Source organism: Hippoglossus stenolepis, chromosome 10 (assembly GCF_022539355.2).
Source record: "Hippoglossus stenolepis isolate QCI-W04-F060 chromosome 10, HSTE1.2, whole genome shotgun sequence".
Taxonomy (NCBI): domain Eukaryota; kingdom Metazoa; phylum Chordata; class Actinopteri; order Pleuronectiformes; family Pleuronectidae; genus Hippoglossus; species Hippoglossus stenolepis.
Genome location: NC_061492.1, coordinates 27,051,959 through 27,071,266, shown reverse-complemented (window position 1 = coordinate 27,071,266; position 19,308 = coordinate 27,051,959). Strand labels below are relative to the sequence as shown.

Here is a 19,308-nt window from a genome sequence, read left to right as displayed (position 1 = left end):
CAGTTACGTATTGCTGCACAAGTCTTTCGCTCTTTACTAAAGACTTCGTGGAGAGGAACAAACATGAGTTGAATATATTTTGGCAGGCTTTGTTGTATGGCTGAGCCTTATGAAATTGTGAAAAGTCAAAGAGCTGTCTAGGTCAGAAATCAAGCGCCACAAAGGAGAGCTTGGGCGGAGGTGATAAGCAGCAGCCATTGTTATGCACACCCACGAACGGGGTACCACAACAAGAGAGATTTGTTGAGCCACGTGGATATCCAATACTTGGGGCTTATCGCTTCTCGGCCTTTTTGGCCAAGATCATGTAGTATCTGTTCTTATCAGTTTAATATCTGATATGTCCTCTATATGAGGACCATAAAGCAGATTTTGGCATGAGGGGCAGAAATTTGGAGCTTGCTCCTTTCTCTCCACGCATCGACCTAGCATTGCAGTGCCGCTGGGAACGGTGCACCTGTTCTTACCTTGTAGAAAACCAAACACCAAACAATTGTCACAGATCAAAAGTGAATTCTACACTGGCTCAATGAAACTGAGGTAGACGTGCCTGGCACACACAAGGTGAAACCGCTCTGATGGCTACTGCTTAGTGACGTGACCATGCACGGGTCACAAATGAGCTTGGAACTGGATTCCAAATTGAGTAAAGCCGCTTGTCAAGAATGAAACTTGCTTTCACCAAGACCTTCTGGGAGACTTGGTGAGAAACCAGAGTCAGCATTTTGGAGCGAATGTATGGTTCAGGGATGTATTGTTTAGGCAGGCTTAAAGCCAATCACAGAGTCAGGGCAGGAGGTAATAAAGACTGTATAATTTTGATTGGCAGATGGGGAGGGTTGGGAATGTTGCATACTGGGATCTGACATGGAAAGCAAAGAGAGGCCTACCGTGAAGGTGGTGATCTGGACCAGAGGCCTTCCGCTCTCCAACAGAGGGCCATGCTGACTTGATTTCTTCATAACGCAAGTCTTTTTCGCTACAAAGACTTCCAGGAGAGGAACAACATGAGTTGAATATATTTTTGGCAGGCTTTTATTGTATGGCTGAGCCTTATGAAATTGAAAAGTCAAAGAGTTGTCAGGTCAGAAATCAAGCGCCACAAAGGAGAGCTTGGGCGGAGGTGATACAGCAGCCATTGTTATGCACACCTACAACGGGAACCACAACAAGGGAGATTTGTGCCAAGAGTTACGTGGATATCCAACACTTGGGGCTTATCGCCTCGGCCTTTTAAGCTCAGACATGTAGTATCTGTTCTTATCAGTTTAATATCTGATATGTCCTCTATATGAGTAACTACATATTAAGCAGATTTTTGGCATGAGGGGGAAATTTGGAGCTTGCTCCTTTCTCTCCACGCATCGACCTAGCATTGCAGTGCCGCTGGGAAACGTGCACTCTGTTCTTACCTTGTAGAAAACCAAACACTCAAACAATTGTCGCGTATCAAAAGTGAATTCTACACTGGCTCAATGAAACTGAGGTAACGGCCCGGCACACACAAGTGTGAAACCGCTCTGATGGCTCACTGTTTAGTGACGTGACCATGCACGGGTCACAATGAGCTTGAACTGGATTCCAAATTGAGTTAGAAGCGCTTATCAAGAATGGAAACCTGCTTCACTCAAGACCTTCTGGGAGACTTGATGAGAAACCAGAGTCGCATTTTGGAGCGAATGTAAGTGGTTCAGGGATGTATTGCTTAGGCAGGCTTAAAAGCCAATCACAGTAGTCAGGGCAGGAGGTAATACAAAGACGTGTATAATTTGGTTGGCAGATGGGGGCGGGTTGGGAATGTTGCATACTGGGATCTGACATGGAAAGCAAAGAGAGGCCTACCGTGAAGGTGGTGACTCGACTGAGAGGCTCCTCTGCTGCCTCCAACAGAGGGCCATGCTGACTCTGGTTTCTCTTCATAACGCACAAGTCTTTCGCCTTTACTAAAGACTTCCTGTGAGAGAACAAACATGAGTTGAATATATTTTTGCAGGCTTTGCTGTATGGCTGAGCCTTATGAAATTGTGAAAAGTCAAAGAGCTGTCTAGGTCAGAAATCAGCGCCACAAAGGAGAGCTTGGGAGGAGGTGATAAGCAGCAGCCATTGTTATGCACACCTACGAACGGGTACCACAACAAGTGAGATTTGTGCCAAGAGCTTGATATGGACATCCAACACTTGGGGCTTATCGCCTCGGCCTTTGGCTAAGATCAAGTGTAGTATCTGTTCTTATCAGTTTAATATCTGATATGTCCTCTATATGAGGACTACATATTGCAGATTTTAGCATGAGGGGCAGAAATTTGAGCTTGCTCCTTTCTCTCCACGCATCGACCTAGCATTGCAGTGCCGCTGGGAACGGTGCACTCTGTTCTTACCTTGTAGAAAACCAAACACTCAAACAATTGTCGCGTATCAAAAGTGAATTCTACACTGGCTCAATGAAACTGAGGTAACGGCCTGGCACACACAAGTGTGTGAAACCGCCTGATGGCTCACTGCTTAGTGACGGACCATGCACGGGTCACAATGAGCTTGAACGATCATTCCAAATTGAGTTAGAAGCGCTTGTCAAGAATGGAAACTTGCTTTCACCAAGACCTTCTGGGAGACTTGGTGAGAAACCAGAGTCAGCATTTTGGAGCGAATGTAAGTGGTTCAGGGATGTATTGCTTAGGCAGGCTTAAAAGCCAATCACAGTAGTCAGGCAGGAGGTACAAAGACGTGTATAATTTGGTTGGCAGATGGGGGCGGGTTGGGAATGTTGCATACTGGGATCTGACATGAAAGCAAAGAGAGGCCTACCGTGAAGGTGGTGATCAGACCGAGAGGCTCCTCTGCTGCTCTCCAACAGAGGGCCATGCTGACTCTGGTTTCTCTTCATAACGCACAAGTCTTTCGCCTTTACTAAAGACTTCCGTGGAGAGGAACAAACATGAGTTGAATATATTTTTGGCAGGCTTTGCTGTATGGCTGAGCCTTATGAAATTGTGAAAGTCAAAGAGCTGTCTAGGTCAGAAATCAAGCGCCACAAAGGAGAGCTTGGGCGGAGGTGATAAGCAGCAGCCATTGTTATGCACACCTACGAACGGGGTACCACAACAAGTGAGATTTGTGCCAAGAGCATGGACATCCAACACTTGGGGCTTATCGCCTCGGCCTTTTGCCAAGATCATGTAGTATCTGTTCTTATCAGTTTAATATCTGATATGTCCTCTATATGAGGACTACATATTAAGCAGATTTTTGGCATGAGGGGCAGAAATTTGGAGCTTGCTCCTTCTCTCCACGCATCGACCTAGCATTGCAGTGCCGCTGGAACGGTGCACTCTGTTCTTCACTTGTAGAAAACCAAACACTCAAACAATTGTCGCGTATCAAAAGTGAATTCTACACTGGCTCAATGAAACTGAGGTAACGGCCTGGCACACAAGTGTGTGAAACCGCTCTGATGGCTCACTGCTTAGTGACGGACCATGCACGGGTCACAATGAGCTTGAACTGGATTCCAAATTGAGTTAGAAGCGTTTGTCAAGAATGGAAACTTGCTTACCTCCAAGACCTTCTGGGAGACTTGGTGAGAAACCAGAGTCAGCATTTTGGAGCGAATGTAAGTGGTTCAGGGATGTATTGCTTAGGCAGGCTTAAAAGCCAATCACAGTAGTCAGGGCAGGAGGTATAAAGACGTGTATAATTTTAAGGCTGGCAGATGGGGGCGGGTTGGGAATGTTGCATACTGGGATCTGACATGCGGAAAGCAAAGAGAGGCCTACCGTGAAGGTGGTGATCAGACCGAGAGGCTCCTCTGCTGCTCTCCAACAGAGGGCCATGCTGACTCTGCTCTTCTTCATAACGCAAGTCTTTCGCTTTTACTAAAGACTTCCGTGGAGAGGAACAAACATGAGTTGAATATATTTTGGCAGGCTTTGCTGTATGGCTGAGCCTTATGAAATTGTGAAAAGTCAAAGAGCTGTCTAGGTCAGAAATCAAGCGCCACAAAGGAGAGCTTGGGCGGAGGTGATAAGCAGCAGCCATTGTTATGCACACTCTACGAACGGGTACCACAACAAGTGAGATTTGTGCCAAGAGCTTGGCGTGACATCCAACACTTGGGGCTTATCGCCGGCCTTTGGCTAAGATCAAGTGGTATCTGTTCTTATCAGTTTAATATCTGATATGTCCTCTATAGGAGGACTACATATTAAGCAGATTTTGGCATGAGGGGCAGAAATTTGAGCTTGCTCCTTTCTCTCCACGCATCGACCTAGCATTGCAGTGCCGCTGGGAACGGTGCACTCTGTTCTTACCTTGTAGAAAACCAAACACTCAAACAATTGTCGCGTATCAAAAGTGAATTTCTACACTGGCTCAATGAAACTGAGGTAACGGCCTGGCACACACAAGTGTGTGAAACCGCCTGATGGCTCATCATTTAGTGACGTGACCATGCACGGGTCACAATGAGCTTGAACTGGATTCCAAATTGAGTTAGAAGCGTTTGTCAAGAATGGAAACTTGCTTTCACTCAAGACCTTCTGGGAGACTTGGTGAGAAACCAGAGTCAGCATTTGGAGCGAATGTAAGTGGTTCAGGGATGTATTGCTTAGGCAGGCTTAAAAGCCAATCACAGTAGTCAGGGAGAGGTAATAAAGACGTGTATAATTTGGTTGGCAGATGGGGGCGGTTGGGGAATGTTGCATACTGGGATCTGACATGCGGAAAGCAAAGAGAGGCCTACCGTGAAGGTGGTGACTGTGACCGAGAGGCTCCTCTGCTGCTCTCCAACAGAGGGCCATGCTGACCTGGTTTCTTTCTTCATAACGCACAAGTCTTTCGCCTTTACTAAAGACTTCCGTGGAGAGGAACAAACATGAGTTGAATATATTTTTGGCAGGTTTACTGTATGGCTGAGCCTTATGAAATTGTGAAAAGTCAAAGAGCTGTCTAGGTCAGGAAATCAAGCGCCACAAAGGAGAGCTTGGGCGGAGGTGATACAGCAGCCATTGTTATGCACACTCTACGAACGGGTACCACAACAAGTGAGACGGTGCCAAGAGCTACGTGACATCCAACACTTGGGGCTTATCGCTTCTCGGCCTTTGGCTAAGATCAAGTGTAGTATCTGTTCTTATCAGTTTAATATCTGATATGTCCTCTATATGAGGACTACATATTACAGATTTTTGGCATGAGGGGCAGTAATTTGGAGCTTGCTCCTTTCTCTCCACGCATCGACCTAGCATTGCAGTGCCGCTGGGAACGGTGCACTCTGTTCTTACTTGTAGAAACCAAACACTCAAACAATTGTCGCGTATCAAAAGTGAATTCTACACTGGCTCAATGAAACGGAGGTAACGGCCTGGCACACAAGGTGTGAAACCGCTCTGATGGCTCACTGCTTAGTGACGTGACCATGCACGGGGTCACAATGAGCTTGAACTGGATTCCAAATTGAGTTAGAAGCGTTTGTCAAGAATGGAAACTTGCTTTCACCAAGACCTTCTGGGAGACTTGGTGAGAAACCAGAGTCAGCATTTTGGAGCGAATGTAAGTGGTTCAGGGATGTATTGCTTAGGCAGGCTTAAAAGCCAATCACAGTAGTCAGGGCAGGAGGTAACAAAGACGGTATAATTTTGGTTGGCAGATGGGGCGGGTTGGGAATGTTGCATACTGGGATCTGACATCGGAAAGCAAAGAGAGGCCTAATGTGAAGGTGGTGACTCTGACCGAGAGGCTCCTCTGCTGCTCTCCAACAGAGGGCCATGCTGACTCTGGCCTTCATAACGCACAAGTCTTTCGCCTTACTAAAGACTCTCGTGGAGAGGAAACAAACATGAGTTGAATATATTTTGGCAGGCTTTGCTGTATGGCTGAGCCTTATGAAATTGTGAAAAGTCAAAGAGCTGTCTAGGTCAGAAATCAAGCGCCACAAAGGAGAGCTTGGGCGGAGGTGATAAGCAGCAGCCATTGTTATGCACACCTACGAACGGGTACCACAACAAGTGAGATTTGTGCCAAGAGTTGACGTGACATCCAACACTTGGGGCTTATCGCTCTCGGCCTTTTGGCTAAGATCAAGTGTGTAGTATCTGTTCTTATCAGTTTAATATCTGATATGTCCTCATGAGGACTACATATTAAGCAGATTTTTGGCATGAGGGGCAGAATTTGGAGCTTGCTCCTTTCTCTCCACGCATCGACCTAGCACTGCAGTGCCGCTGGGAACGGTGCACTCTGTTCTTACCTTGTAGAAAACCAAACACTCAAACAATTGTCGCGATCAAAAGTGAATTCTACACTGGCTCAATGAAACTGAGGTAACGGCCTGGCACACACAAGTGTGTGAAACCGCTCTGATGGCTCACTGCTTAGTGACGTGACCATGCACGGGTCACAATGAGCTTGAACTGGATTCCAAATTGAGTTAGAAGCCGCTTGTCAAGAATGGAAACTTGCTTTCACCAAGACCTTCTGGGAGACTTGGTGAGAAACCAGAGTCAGCATTTTGGAGCGAATGTAAGTGGTTCAGGATGTATTGCTTAGGCAGGCTTAAAAGCCAATCACAGTAGTCAGGGCAGGAGGTAATAAAGACGTGTATAATTTTGGTTGGCAGATGGGGAAGGTTGGGAATGTTGCATACTGGGATCTGACATGCGGAAAGAGGCCCACCGTGAAGGTGGTGATGACCGAGAGGCTCTCTGTCTGCTCTCCAACAGAGGGGACATGCTGACTTTGGTCTTCATAACGCACAGCCTTTTCGCCTTTTACTAAAGACTTCCGCGGAGAGGAACAAACATGAGTTGAATATATTTTGCAGGCTTTGCTGTATGAGCTCAGCCTTATGAAATTGTGAAAAGTCAAAGAGCTGTCTAGGTCAGAAATCAAGCGCCACAAAGGAGAGCTTGGGTGAGGCGATAACAGCAGCCATTGTTATGCACACTACGAACGGGTACCACAACAAGTGAGATTTGTGCCAAGAGCTGGGGTGACATCCAACACTTGGAGCTTATCGCCGCCTTTTGGCTAAGATCATGTAGTATCTGTTCTTATCAGTTTAACATTCGATATGTCCTTCATATGAGGAACTACATTAAGCAGATGAGGGGCAGAAATTTGGAGCTTGCTCCTTTCTTCTCCACGCACACACCTAGCATTGCAGTGCCGCTGGGAACGGTGCACTCTGTCTTACCTTGTAGAAAACCAAACACTCAAACAATTGTCGCGTATCAATTACACTGGCTCAATGAAAGAATGGTACGCCTGGCACACACAAGTGTGAAACCGCTTGATGGCTCATCGCGCCAGCGACGACCATGCACGGGGTCACAATGAGCTTAACTGACTTCCGCCAGAAGCGTTTGTCAAGAATGGAAACCTGCTTACACTCAAGACTGATTGGTGAGAAATTAGCAGTCAGCATTTGGAGCGAATGGGTTCAGGATGTATAGCAGTAAGTCAGCAGGAGGTGTTAAAGACGTTCTGGTTGGCAGAGATAGGGGTTGGGTTGCATACGATCTGATGCGGAGAGAGGCCCGACAGAAGGCTGATCAGACCGAGAGGCTCTTCGCCGCTTCAACAGAGGCCATGCTGACTCTGGTTTCTTCATAACGCATCGCCGCCTTTACTAAAGACTTCCCGGAGAGGAACAAACATGAGCTGAGCTTGGCAGGCTTTCGGCATGGCTGAGCCTACGAAATTGTGAAAGTCAGAGCTGCACCAGGTCAGAAATCGCGCCACAAAGGAGAGCTTGGGCGAGGGTACAAGCAAGCCATTGTTATGCAATACCTGCGGGGTAACAACAAATTTGTGCCAAGAGATTGTCCAACACTTGGGGCTTGGTCGCCGCCTTAAGATCATGAGTATCCAGCCTTATCAGTTTAATATTCGATATGTCCTTCATAGGAGATGGTTGCACAAGCAAAGGTGCTACTGTTCTTCACGCACGACCTAAGAAAGTCGCGTAATCGCACTGTTCCACCTTCAGCAAAATCAAACGCCCAACAATGTCCGCGAATCGTGAATCTACACTGGCTCACGAAATGGCTCGGCACACACAAAGCGTGTGAAACCGCCTGATGGTCATCGCTTCAGTGACGACCATGCACGGGTCACAATGAGCTTGAACTGGATTCCACCAGAAGCGTTTGTCAAGAATGGAAACTCGTTTTCATCACATCTTTCTCTGGGAGATTGAGAAACCAGAATCAGCAGCTTGGAGCGAACGTAAGTGGTTCAGACAGTTGCCATTAAAGCCAATCACAGTCAAAGCAGTGAGTGTACGTTACGCGTACATGGGGCGGTTAGAATGCTGCATACTGGGATTCGACATGAAAGCAAGGTGCGGTGACCAGAGAGCTGCCACGAACAGAGGCCATGCCGACTTGGCTCTTCATACCATTGCCCGCCTTTACTAGCATTTGGCGGAGAGAATAGCCACGTAGTTGAATATATTTGGCAGGCCGCTGGTTGGGCTGAGGCCTACAGTTTCCAGGTCAGAAGCGCCACAAAGGAGAGCTTGGGCAGGTGACAGCTTGTTGTTACACACTATCAGGGGTACCGCCAGATTGGCGCACATCCGTCACTTGGGCTTATCGCTTGCTTCTTACAGATCATGTAGTATCTGTTTGTTTAGCTAATACCATATGTCCTTTCATATGGTGACTATTAAGCAGATTTCAGAGGGCAGACTTGGGAGTTGGGTTCTTTCTTTTCCATTTGATTTGCGTAGCCGCTAGTCTGCACTTCCAGCCTCTACCAGAATAAACACCAAATACTGTCACAGACAAAAGTGACCACACTGGCTCGGTCGAAACTGAAAACGTGTCTGGCACACGGAAGCGTGAAATCGCTGACGGCTCACGCTTAGTGACGGATTACGCACGGGGTCACAATGCTTGGAACTGAAGAAGCTGCCAGTCAAGAATGGAAACTGCTTTCATCGCCATCTTTCTGGCAGTTTGCGAGAAACTGGAGAGTCGTACTCGGAGCCAATGCAAGGGTTCAGGACGTATTGCTTAGGGCAGGCTTGGAAGCACTCACAGAAGTCAGGCAGGAGTGTACAAAGACGTGTATATAATTTTGCTGGCAGATGGGCGGTTGAATGTTTGCTACTGGGACTGACATGAAAGCAAGAGAGCCTGGGGAAGGTGACTGCACCTGTTGGCCCACCAGAGACATGCTGACTCCTGGCCTCTTCATAACGCAGCCACCTTGGTCAAAGACTTCCACGGAGTAGGAACAAACATTTATTGAATATGCAGGTTTAGATGGCTGAGCTCAGACAGAGCTAAAGAGTTGCCCAGGGTCAACAAGCCACAAAGGAGAGCTGGCGAGATAGCAGCCATTGTTATGTAATACCTACCAATCGCACCACAACAAGGAGATTGTGCCGCAGCTGGCGGGACATCCAACACTTGGGGCTTACCGCCTTCGGCCTTTGGCCAAGATCAAGCGTAGCATTCGCCCTGTCAAAGTTTAACAGCCTCCGATACAACCCTCTTCATATGAGACTACGATTACAGATTTTATGGGTAGTAATTTGAGCTTCGCTTTTCCTCCACGCCATTGACTGAACGGTGCACTGTTCTTACCTGTAGAAAATCAAACACCTCAAATACTGTCGCCGTATCAAAAGCGGTTTTACACCGCTCACGAAACTGAAAACGCCTGCACACAAGCGTGTGAAACCGCTCACGGCTCACTGCTTAGCGACCATGCACGGGGTCACAATGCTGAACCGATTCCCAAATTGACAGAATGGAAACTTGCTTCACACTTGGGAAGATTTGGAAACAGAGTCGCTATTTGAGTTTATGCAGTTCAGGACGTATTGCCAGGCAGGCTTGTGTCACAGTCAAACAAGACGCAGTATGGCTCTTGGTTGGTATGGTCGGGAATGCGATGAGCCAAGCACATGCGAAAGCAAGAATATCAAGGAGGTGGTGATCGTGACCGGCAGGGCTCCTCTGCCTCTCCAACAGAGGCCATGCCGACCTGGCTCTTCATAACGCACAGCCCGCCTTACTGTGCCACTTCCGCGGAGAACCAACATGAGCCGAGACTGCGTTGTATGGCTGAGCCTATGAAATTGTGAAACCCAGGTCGAATGCTTCGCCATTAAAGAGCATGAGGGAGCAGCAGCCACACATGTGCACAGCCTGTTTAACTGCAACATACAAGTGAGATTTTGCTTGCATATGATATCCAGCCTCAGTTTATCGCTCTCGGCCTTGGCTAAGATCAGAATATCAGCTTAATATTCGATATGCTCCTATATGATGACTACATATAAGCAGATTTGCATGAGGGGCAGAAATTTGGAGCTTCGTTCTTCTTTTCACGCACGACGACAGTCGCTGGGAACGGTGCACTCTGCCCTGCCTGTAGAAAACCAAACACTCTCAAATACTGTCGCGTATCGTGCGAATCACACCGGCCATGCAGAGGTCAATCGCTTCGATGGCTCACTGCTTAGCGGACGACATGCACGTCACACGAAGCACCGATTCCACAAATTGAGTTAGAAGCGCTTGTCAAGAACGGAAACTTGCTTTCACTCACATTTTCTCTACTTGGTGAGAAAGAGCATTTTGGGAGCGAAGGTGGTCTGTGGGATGTATTGCTTAGGCAGCCACCACAGTCAGCAGGAAGACGCTGGTTGGCAGATGGGAATGCATGCCGATGCGAGCAAGAGGCCTGTCATGAAGGTGGTGCTCATGCATCAACATGTTTCCGTCAGAGGCCATGCGACTTCTGGCCTTCACACCATGTCGCCGCCATTAAAAGACTTCAAGGGAGAGAACAACATGCCACGGCAGGCTTGCCGAGCCTTTTGAAATTGGGTGAAAGTCGTTGTTGCCCAATCGCTGCCATTAAAGGAGAAGCATGAGAAGCCATTAGCCAGTAATACTCATTAGTCGGGCATTGTCATTTGCAAGCCAGCTTGGCTGGGACATCCGTCTACTTGGGGCTTATCGCCTGCCTTTGCCAAGATCGCGTAGTACTCAGTTCTTATCAGCTTAACATTCGATACAAACCCATATGACCGCCATATTGCAGCTTGCATGAGGGGCAGTAATTTGGAGCCCGTTTCACGCACGAAGAGCCGCCGGGAACGGTGCCAGCCTGTCTTAGAAACGAACACCTCAAATTGTTCGCGACGCGACGACACTGGCTCAATGGGTAATGGCTCAGCACACGCGAAACCATGGCTAGCTCACCGCTTAGCGACGACGCACGGGAACAGCCCAAACCGAGCCAGAAGGTTTGTCAAGAATGATCTCGTTTTCACTGCCATCTTCGGGAGACGGCGGAGAAATCAGTCAGCATTCGGAGTTTAATGCAAGGGTCTGCACAGCTTAAGCTTAAAAAGCCAATCACAGAAGTCAGGGCAGAGGTAATAAAGACGCGTGACAGGAGGGGCGGGTTGGGAATGTTGCATACCGGGATGGGATGCGAGCAAAGAGGCCTACCGCGGGAAGGTGGTGACTGTGACCGGTACTCCTCTGCCGCTCTCCAACAGAAATACGCTGACTCTGGTTTCTCTTCATAACGCCATTGCATCTTTCATTTTCATTAAAGACTTCAAGGGGAGGGGAACAGCTTACGAGCCGAGCAGGCTTGCTGTATGGCTGAGCCTATGAAATTGCAAAGTCAAAGAGTTGCCCAGGTCAGAATGCGCCACAAAGGAAGCTTGGGCGAGGAGCAGCAGCCATTGTTGCATTGGCCTGGCCAAACGGCACATTGAACAAGGAGATTTGCGCCGTTAGCTTGGCGTGATTATTAACACTTGCTTATTGCCGCCTTAAGATCATGTAGTATCTGCTCTGTCAGTTTAATACTATATGAGACTACATTACAGATTTGGCATGGTGGGCAGAGGGAGCTGTTCTTCTCTCCACTGATCGACTTCCAGCATTAGCAGTCGCTGGGAACGGGCACTGCGCCTTACCTGTAGAAAACCGAACACTGTAACAATTGCCGGTATCGTGCGACTACACCGGCCTGGTCGAGGCTGAGGTGAATGTCTGCTATTGACACAAGCAAAAATCGCCGATGGCCGACTGCTTGCGACGTGACATAACGTCACAATGAAGCTGAACTGCTCCAACGATGAAGCGTCAGTCAAGAATGGAAACCAGCCACCACATACTTCTGAGACACTTCAGAGAAATTGCAGTCGCGCTTGGTTTAATGTAAGTGTTCGTGGGACGGCCGCCAGGCAGGCTTGTGCCACAAGACGTGCATAATTTGCCGATGGTGGTTGGGAAGCATACCGGGGATCCGACATGTGAGCAAGAGAGGCTCAGATCGGCATAGCCCTCCCGCCGCCTCCAACAGAGGGCCATGCCCTGGTTTCTTCATACCAATGTCTTCGCCTTACCAAAGACTTCCGTGAGGTGAACAAACATGAGCCGGCGGCAGGCTTCTAGCATGGCCGGAGTTCATGAAACCAGAGCCAGTAGTTGCCCAGGTCAATCGCTGCCACAAAAAGCGAGAAGCTGCCGATAGCAGCAGCCAGCACACCGACGGTCGGGCGGTTTCAACAAGCGAGATCAAAAAGAGGCTTGGCGGACATCCGGTTACTTGCTTATTGGCTTCTGCCTTTTGCCAAGATCAAGTGTAGCATCTGTTCTTTATCAGTTTATTCGGATATGTTCTCTATATGAGGACACGCGATTTGGCATGAGGGCAGAAATTTGAGCTGTCTTTTCCACCATCGAACACTAGAAAATGTTGGGAACGGGTGCACTCTGTTTACTAAAAAAACCAAACACCGAAACAATCGGCCGCGACGTGCGGCTTCCACACTGGCTCACGAAACCGCCTGGCACACAAGCGTGCAGCTCACGACGGCTCACCGCTGGCGACGCGATTACGATCGTCACACGAGCTGAACCGAGCCCCGGGGCTCGAGCTGTAGCTGCCGTCGCCACGGAAACTGCTTCATCAAGACTTTCTGCACTTGGTGAGAAATCTCAGAGTCGCATTTGAGCGAATGCAGCGGTTCAGGCCAGCTTAGGCAGTGCTTGCCAACACAGTAGCCAGGGCAGGAGGTAATAAAGACGCAGTATAATTTGGTTGCGGGTTGCATACCGGGACTGACATGCGAAAGAGCCTGTCGGGTGAAGGTGATCGCGATCGAGAGGCCTCTTCCAGCTGCCTTCCAACAGAGGCCATGCTCTGGTTTCATAACCACAAAAGTCTTCGCCTTACCAAAGACGGAGAGGAACAAACATGAGCTGAATATGGCAGGTTTGTTGAGAGCTGAGCTCAGCAGCACAGAAAGTCAAAGAGCTGGGTCGAACAAGCGCCACAGCGAGTTTGGTGAGATACAGCAGCCACAGCCATGTGCACACCATTTTAATCGGGTACCACAACAAGAGATTTGTGCCGCAGCTGCCATGTTGACATCCGTTGATCTGGGCTTGCCTTCGCCTTTACAAGATCATGTAGTATCTTTAGCCCTTATCAATAATACTGATATATCCTTCATGAGGACTACATTAAGCAGATATTTGGCATGAGGCAGTAATTTGGGAGCTTGCTCCTTTCCACGCATCGAAAAGATTGTAAAGTCGCTGGGAACGCGCAATCGTTTCATTTCCAACCAAACACTCAAACACCAACGCGTAATAAAAGCATCTACACTGGCTCAATGAAACCGAGGTAACGCTCGGCACATCACGCCGCTTAGCGACGCGATTACGCACGGGGTCACACGCTGAACTGACTCCAAATATTAGAAGACGTCAAGAATGGAAATTGTCGAAGACCTGGAGATTTGGTGAAACCAGAGTCAGCATTCTGAGTTGACGGGTGGAGCCCAGGGATGAGTGAGGCAGCTTAAAGATCATGTAGCCAGCATGAGGTATAAAGACGCAGTATGGTTTCTGGTTGGCAGATGGGGTCGGTTGGGAATGCTGCATACCGCACGAGAAGCGTGGCATCACCGAGAGTAATAACAAGATGCGGCCAGCGACTCTTCTTCGCCATAACGCACAAGTCTCGGCCACAAAGACCGCGAGAACAAACATGGCTGAATATGCAGCAGGCTTCGTTGCATGGCCGAGCCTGCGAAACAGAAAAGTCGTTATTGCCTGTGTCAGCGTCACGCTGAGCTTGGGCGATAGCAGCCACCTGTTTACCGCACCGCGAGATTTGTGCCAAGCAGCTTGGTGGATATCCGTTCGTTTATCGCCTTCGCCTTTTGCTAAGATTGATTGGAGAGATCGAGACAAAGCTAACAAACATGAACATCGACACAAAGATCAGCGACCAGACAAGCCCAGCGTCAAAGAGGTACACGACACGCTTCAGGCGGGAAACCAGCAGAAATCGCGATGCTCTCCAGAGACTGCCCTGCAAAAGGTCATCATGGAACACCGGAGTTCGAAGCTGTCGACGCGAACCAGCCAGAAAAGCTCGGACGCTGGTGTTTAGATGCGTGAGTTCAAGGGCCGAAGCCCGCAGAAAGGGAGGTCATATCGGAAATACAAGATCTCGAACTTCGACAGACTGCAACTTAAACACGGCACACCAGCAATCTCTTTTCGGTCATCACCGAGCATCAGCTGCCGTCGAAGACGATAGCGGTGACTAAAGGCATAAAGACACGAGGAAGAACGCCAGGTGCCGTGCCACCTCGACCTTATTCTGAGATCTGCCTGCGGGGATCGCGTTGCCCAGCTTTACTCGGTGCAACGCAAACGCCTGTCGGCGTTGCAGGCAGCCCGGCCACATAATGTTCCGGAGCCCGCCGTCGCCACCCGTGGCCGGGGCCATGCGTCAGCGCCATCGCATCGGGCCCGCTGCTCGTCATGGATGGGGACCGGGTCACACTGCCCCATCGGCATGAGGACCTTCGCGAAGTACAAGTCCACTGGAGAGCCGGAAATAAGATCCAGAAGCAGGAATGGCTCAATACCAACAGGCAGACAGCAACGGACGCCAGCAGGGGGAACAGAGAAGCTCCCCTGAGAAAGTGAACAGCCGAAGGCTACCGGGGCCTGCGCCTGTCGCAGGACTCATCAATCCAGTTCATTCTCCGCTGTCAAGAAGGGCATCGAAACGCATGAGCGGGAAGACAATTGAAAGGGGAGAGAGGAAGTGAGTGGGGCCATAGCAAAAATCAAAGGGGAAGGCAATGGGCAGTAGAGCCAGACCAAGAGAAAGGAGCTGATGGTGGATGGGGGCAGGGCAGCGTGCCAGTGAGCCGCAGAGGAGAGGACATCAGAAGGGAAGGCAACACAGGCCAGGCGGAGGCGATGGAGCAGTGGCGGAGGAGATCCAGGTGATCTGCTCGCCGAAGTTTGGGTTGAGCCGGAGTTACTTCTCCAGACCACAGGCACTCCAACAGGCCACAACATCGCCATCCAGTGCTTCCTTTCGGGAATAGATGGACAGGTGAGATCTTCCTTTCTGCTGTAGGGAGCAGAAGTGAGATGGTGAAGCATTTTTGAAAATACAAATTATAATGACTGCAGTTAAATTTCATTGTCGTAAGACGCGGTTAAAAGAAGGGCTGTTTATGATTTTGCAACATCCCCTTGTCCCGTAGCAAATGAACCTCCTGCACAAACAAATTTGTACATGCAGCTATCCACAAAATCATAAACAACCTCTTTAACCGCTAGCCCTCATTCCTCTTACATTTAATGAAAGAATTTTTAACTGCAGTCATTATAATTTGTGGATTTTTAAAGTCTTTACGTACCAAAACACCTAAAAAAACTCCCTACAGCAAGAAGAGGTCCTCACTGTCCATCTGTTCCCTCTCCAGGAAAAGGGCACTGGATTAGGCGATGTTGATGGCCTGTTGGGTCCCTCATATGCATCCTCCCCAAAGGGGATGGTATATTGAGCAGGTCTGGAGGTAACCCAGCTCCAATCCTCAAACCTACGGGCGAGCAGATCACCTGGATCTCCTCCGCTCTGCCCCGTAGCCCCTCCACCCTCCCCAGCCCCAAGCTGCCCCTTCCCGCCTCCTGATGTCCTCCCTCCTCTGCAGCCCTTCTTGCTGCCCTACCCCCATCCATCCCACCATCAGCTCCTTCTCTTGGTCCTGTCCTCTGCCCTGCCTTCCCCTTTGATTTTTTACTATGGCCCCCTCCTTACTCCTCTCTCCGCTCTAATTGTCTTCCCGCTCCGAAAGCCATGCATCCTCTCCCGTGCTCCCCTTCTTGACTCCTTGGAGGTGGGTGGACCTGGGTTGATGGGGAGGGAAATCCTCTGCGCTTGTCACGGGCACCTGGGCTTCGCTATCCCAAGGCCTTCCGGTTGTTCCTTTCTCCAGGGGGCCTCTGTTCCCTTAGAAAGATCCGCTGCTGGCTCTGCCTGTATTGGTGCTTGAGCCATTCTCAGGCACGGGTCCCATCTGGATCCTTGGCTTTTTCCGGCCTCCAGTGGACTTGGCCACTTCGTCAAGGTCCTCCTTCAAGTAGGGCAGTTGCGACAGATGGCCCAGTCCCCACATCCATGACAGGCCTTGGGCCCTGCAGTCTTTGGCCTCATGGCCCCTTGGCCACAGGGTATTCGGCAGCAGGCTCCGAACAGTCCTGCCTCTTGTATGGCCACTGCCTGCAACGCCGATCAGAAGCTGGTTGCCGGGAGAAAACAGGTAACCGCGATCCCCACTCAAGGCTGAAAAGAGCGGTGGATGCTTCAGTCCTCCAGGACCTCTGGGCCAGGGTTCAGCAGCACCTGAAACTGCCTTCTTCCTGTCCAACCAGAATCCCTCGTGTCTTTTAGATACCTAGCACTAGTCACCACTTCTCCGTGCTGTCCTAAAAAAGCAGCCAGTGCCTGGCCGTGACGAAGGGGGTTGTAAGTGCACCGGGGACTGCTCTGAAATTTGGTCTGTCCAGGTTCAGGATCTTAACGGCCACGAATCTTTCCCAGCCTCCTTTCTACAGGCTTCAGCCACTCTTGAATACACATCTCGCTACCAGTGTAACGCCGAAGGCTTTTTCTGGCTGGTTCCACTGGATACAGCACACATCTTCGACCTTCAGACTCAGCTGTTCCATGATGACCTTTTGCAGAACCAGTCTCTGACATCATAAGTTCCTCCACTGGTTCCACCTGGAAGCGATCGTGTACCCTCTCACCCCCAACTCTTTGGGCTTATCTGGTCCTTGGTCATCTTGTGTCGATTGTGTTCCTTCTTTGTTGCTTTGTCTCCACCCCTCCAATCAATCTGCCAAAAGGCCGAGAAGCGATAAGCCCCAAGTGTTGATGTCCACGCCAAGCTCTTGGCACAAATCTCACTTGTTGTGGTACCCCGTCTGTAGGTGTGCATAACAATGGCTGCTGCTTATCACCTCCGCCCAAGCTCCCTTTGTGGCGCTTGATTTCTGACCTAGACAGCCTTTTGACTTTTCACAATTTCATAAGGCTCAGCCATACAGCAAAGCCTGGCAAAAATATATTCAACTCATGTTTGTTCCTTTCCACGGAAGTCTTTAGTAAAAGGCGAAAGACTTCAGGCAGAGGAAGAGAAACCAGAGTCAGCATGGCCCTCTGTTGGAGAGCAGCAGAGGAGCCTCTCGGTCACAGTCACCACCTTCACGGTAGGCCTCTCTTTGCTTTCCGCATGTCAGATCCCAGTATGCAACATTCCCAACCCGCCCCATCTGCCAACCAAAATTATACACGTCTTTATTACCTCCTGCCCTGACTACTGTGATTGGCTTTAAGCCTGCCTACAGCACATCCCTGAACCACTTACATTCGCTTCCAAATGCTGACTCTGGTTTCTCACCAAGTCTCCCAGAAGGTCTTGAGTGAAAGCAAGTTTCCATTCTTGACAAACGCTTCTAACTCAATTTGGAATCCAGTTCAAGCTCATTGTGACCTCGTGCATGGTCACGCCACAAGCAGTGAGCCATCAGAGCGGTTTCACACACTTGTGTGTGCCAGGCCGTCAGCCTCAGTTTCATTGAGCCAGTGTAGAATTCACTTTGATACGCGACAATTGTTTGAGTGTTTGGTTTTCTACAAGGTAAGAACAGAGTGCACCGCTCCAGCGGCACTGCAATGCTAGGTCGATGGTTGAGAGAAAGGAGCAAGCTCCAAATTTCTGCCCTCATGCCAAAAATCTGTTAATATGTAGTCCTCATATAGAGGACATATCAGATATTAAACTGATAAGAACAGATACTACACTTGATCTTAGCCAAAAGGCCGAGAAGCGATAAGCCCCAAGTGTTGATGTCCACGCCAAGCTCTTGGCACAAATCTCACTTGTTGTGGTACCCTGCTCATAGGTGTGCATAACAATGGCTGCTGCTTATCACCTCCGCCCAAGCTCTCCTTTGTGGCGCTTTGATTTCTGACCTAGACAGCTCTTTTGACTTTTCACAATTTCATAAGGCTCAGCCATACAGCAAAGCCTGCCAAAATATATTCAACTCATGTTTGTTCCTCTCCACGGAAGTCTTTAGTAAAAGGCGAAAGACTTGAGCGTTATGAAGAGAAACCAGAGTCAGCATGGCCTCTGTTGGAGAGCAGCAGAGGAGCCTCTCGGTCACAGTCACCACCTTCACGGTAGGCCTCTTTGCTTTCCGCATGTCAGATCCCAGCATGCAACATTCCAACCCGCCCCATCTGCCAACCAAAATTATACACGTCTTTATTACCTCCTGCCCTGACTACTGTGATTGGCTTTAAGCCTGCCTAAGCAATACATCCCTGAACCACTTACATTCGCTCCAAATGCTGACTCTGGTTTCTCACCAAGTCTCCCAGAAGGTCTTGAGTGAAAGCAAGTTTCATTCTTGACAAACGCTTCTAACTCAATTTGGAATCCAGTTCAAGCTCATTGTGACCCTGCATGGTCACCACTAAGCAGTGAGCCATCAGAGCGGTTCCACACACTTGTGTGTGCCAGGCCGTTACCTCAGTTTCATTGAGCCAGTGTAGAATTCACTTTTGATACGCGACAATTGTTTGAGTGTTTGGTTTTCTACAAGGTAAGAACAGAGTGCACCGTTCCCAGCGGCACTGCAATGCTAGGTCGATGCGTGGAGAGAAAGGAGCAAGCTCCAAATTTCTGCCCTCATGCCAAAAAATCTGCTTAATATGTAGTCCTCATATAGAGGACATATCAGATATTAAACTGATAAGAACAGATACTACACTTGATCTTAGCCAAAAGGCCGAGTAGCGATAAGCCCCAAGTGTTGGATGTCCACGCCAAGCTCTTGGCACAAATCTCACTTGTTGTGGTACCCCGTCGTAGGGTGTGCATAACAATGGCTGCTGCTTATCACCTCCGCCAAGCTCTCCTTTGTGGCTTTGATTTCTGAC

General features: G+C 49.2%; 14 non-coding genes and 4 pseudogenes across 14 annotated transcripts; 14 read left to right on the top strand and 4 right to left on the bottom strand.

The window, feature by feature from the left end:
* The first annotated feature begins 276 nt into the window (after nucleotides 1-276).
* LOC124852743 lies at nucleotides 277-462 on the top strand. Its single transcript, XR_007033166.1, has one exon. It is a non-coding gene; the product is annotated as a U2 spliceosomal RNA (small nuclear RNA).
* Nucleotides 463-1,217: 755 nt separating this feature from the next.
* LOC124853024 lies at nucleotides 1,218-1,406 on the top strand. Its single transcript, XR_007033434.1, has one exon. It is a non-coding gene; the product is annotated as a U2 spliceosomal RNA (small nuclear RNA).
* Nucleotides 1,407-1,900: 494 nt separating this feature from the next.
* On the top strand, nucleotides 1,901-2,013 carry LOC124853950. Its single transcript, XR_007034265.1, has one exon. It is a non-coding gene; the product is annotated as a U5 spliceosomal RNA (small nuclear RNA).
* A 172-nt stretch (nucleotides 2,014-2,185) lies between these two features.
* On the top strand, nucleotides 2,186-2,372 carry LOC124852841. The gene has a single exon (XR_007033262.1). It is a non-coding gene; the product is annotated as a U2 spliceosomal RNA (small nuclear RNA).
* Nucleotides 2,373-2,864: 492 nt separating this feature from the next.
* Nucleotides 2,865-2,976, top strand: LOC124853419. Its single transcript, XR_007033762.1, has one exon. It is a non-coding gene; the product is annotated as a U5 spliceosomal RNA (small nuclear RNA).
* Nucleotides 2,977-3,147: 171 nt separating this feature from the next.
* Nucleotides 3,148-3,334, top strand: LOC124852939. Its single transcript, XR_007033355.1, has one exon. It is a non-coding gene; the product is annotated as a U2 spliceosomal RNA (small nuclear RNA).
* A 498-nt stretch (nucleotides 3,335-3,832) lies between these two features.
* On the top strand, nucleotides 3,833-3,940 carry LOC124853966 (annotated as a pseudogene).
* A 176-nt stretch (nucleotides 3,941-4,116) lies between these two features.
* LOC124852944 lies at nucleotides 4,117-4,301 on the top strand. Its single transcript, XR_007033360.1, has one exon. It is a non-coding gene; the product is annotated as a U2 spliceosomal RNA (small nuclear RNA).
* Nucleotides 4,302-4,798: 497 nt separating this feature from the next.
* Nucleotides 4,799-4,910, top strand: LOC124853852. The gene has a single exon (XR_007034185.1). It is a non-coding gene; the product is annotated as a U5 spliceosomal RNA (small nuclear RNA).
* A 174-nt stretch (nucleotides 4,911-5,084) lies between these two features.
* LOC124854206 lies at nucleotides 5,085-5,273 on the top strand. Its single transcript, XR_007034452.1, has one exon. It is a non-coding gene; the product is annotated as a U2 spliceosomal RNA (small nuclear RNA).
* A 493-nt stretch (nucleotides 5,274-5,766) lies between these two features.
* Nucleotides 5,767-5,873, top strand: LOC124854068 (annotated as a pseudogene).
* Nucleotides 5,874-6,047: 174 nt separating this feature from the next.
* On the top strand, nucleotides 6,048-6,238 carry LOC124854383. Its single transcript, XR_007034627.1, has one exon. It is a non-coding gene; the product is annotated as a U2 spliceosomal RNA (small nuclear RNA).
* Nucleotides 6,239-6,727: 489 nt separating this feature from the next.
* LOC124854060 lies at nucleotides 6,728-6,834 on the top strand (annotated as a pseudogene).
* Nucleotides 6,835-7,006: 172 nt separating this feature from the next.
* On the top strand, nucleotides 7,007-7,184 carry LOC124853066 (annotated as a pseudogene).
* A 10,213-nt stretch (nucleotides 7,185-17,397) lies between these two features.
* On the bottom strand, nucleotides 17,398-17,510 carry LOC124853837. Its single transcript, XR_007034172.1, has one exon. It is a non-coding gene; the product is annotated as a U5 spliceosomal RNA (small nuclear RNA).
* A 497-nt stretch (nucleotides 17,511-18,007) lies between these two features.
* LOC124854397 lies at nucleotides 18,008-18,195 on the bottom strand. The gene has a single exon (XR_007034641.1). It is a non-coding gene; the product is annotated as a U2 spliceosomal RNA (small nuclear RNA).
* Nucleotides 18,196-18,375: 180 nt separating this feature from the next.
* LOC124853347 lies at nucleotides 18,376-18,487 on the bottom strand. Its single transcript, XR_007033690.1, has one exon. It is a non-coding gene; the product is annotated as a U5 spliceosomal RNA (small nuclear RNA).
* Nucleotides 18,488-18,977: 490 nt separating this feature from the next.
* Nucleotides 18,978-19,169, bottom strand: LOC124854197. The gene has a single exon (XR_007034444.1). It is a non-coding gene; the product is annotated as a U2 spliceosomal RNA (small nuclear RNA).
* Between the last annotated feature and the right edge of the window lie 139 nt (nucleotides 19,170-19,308).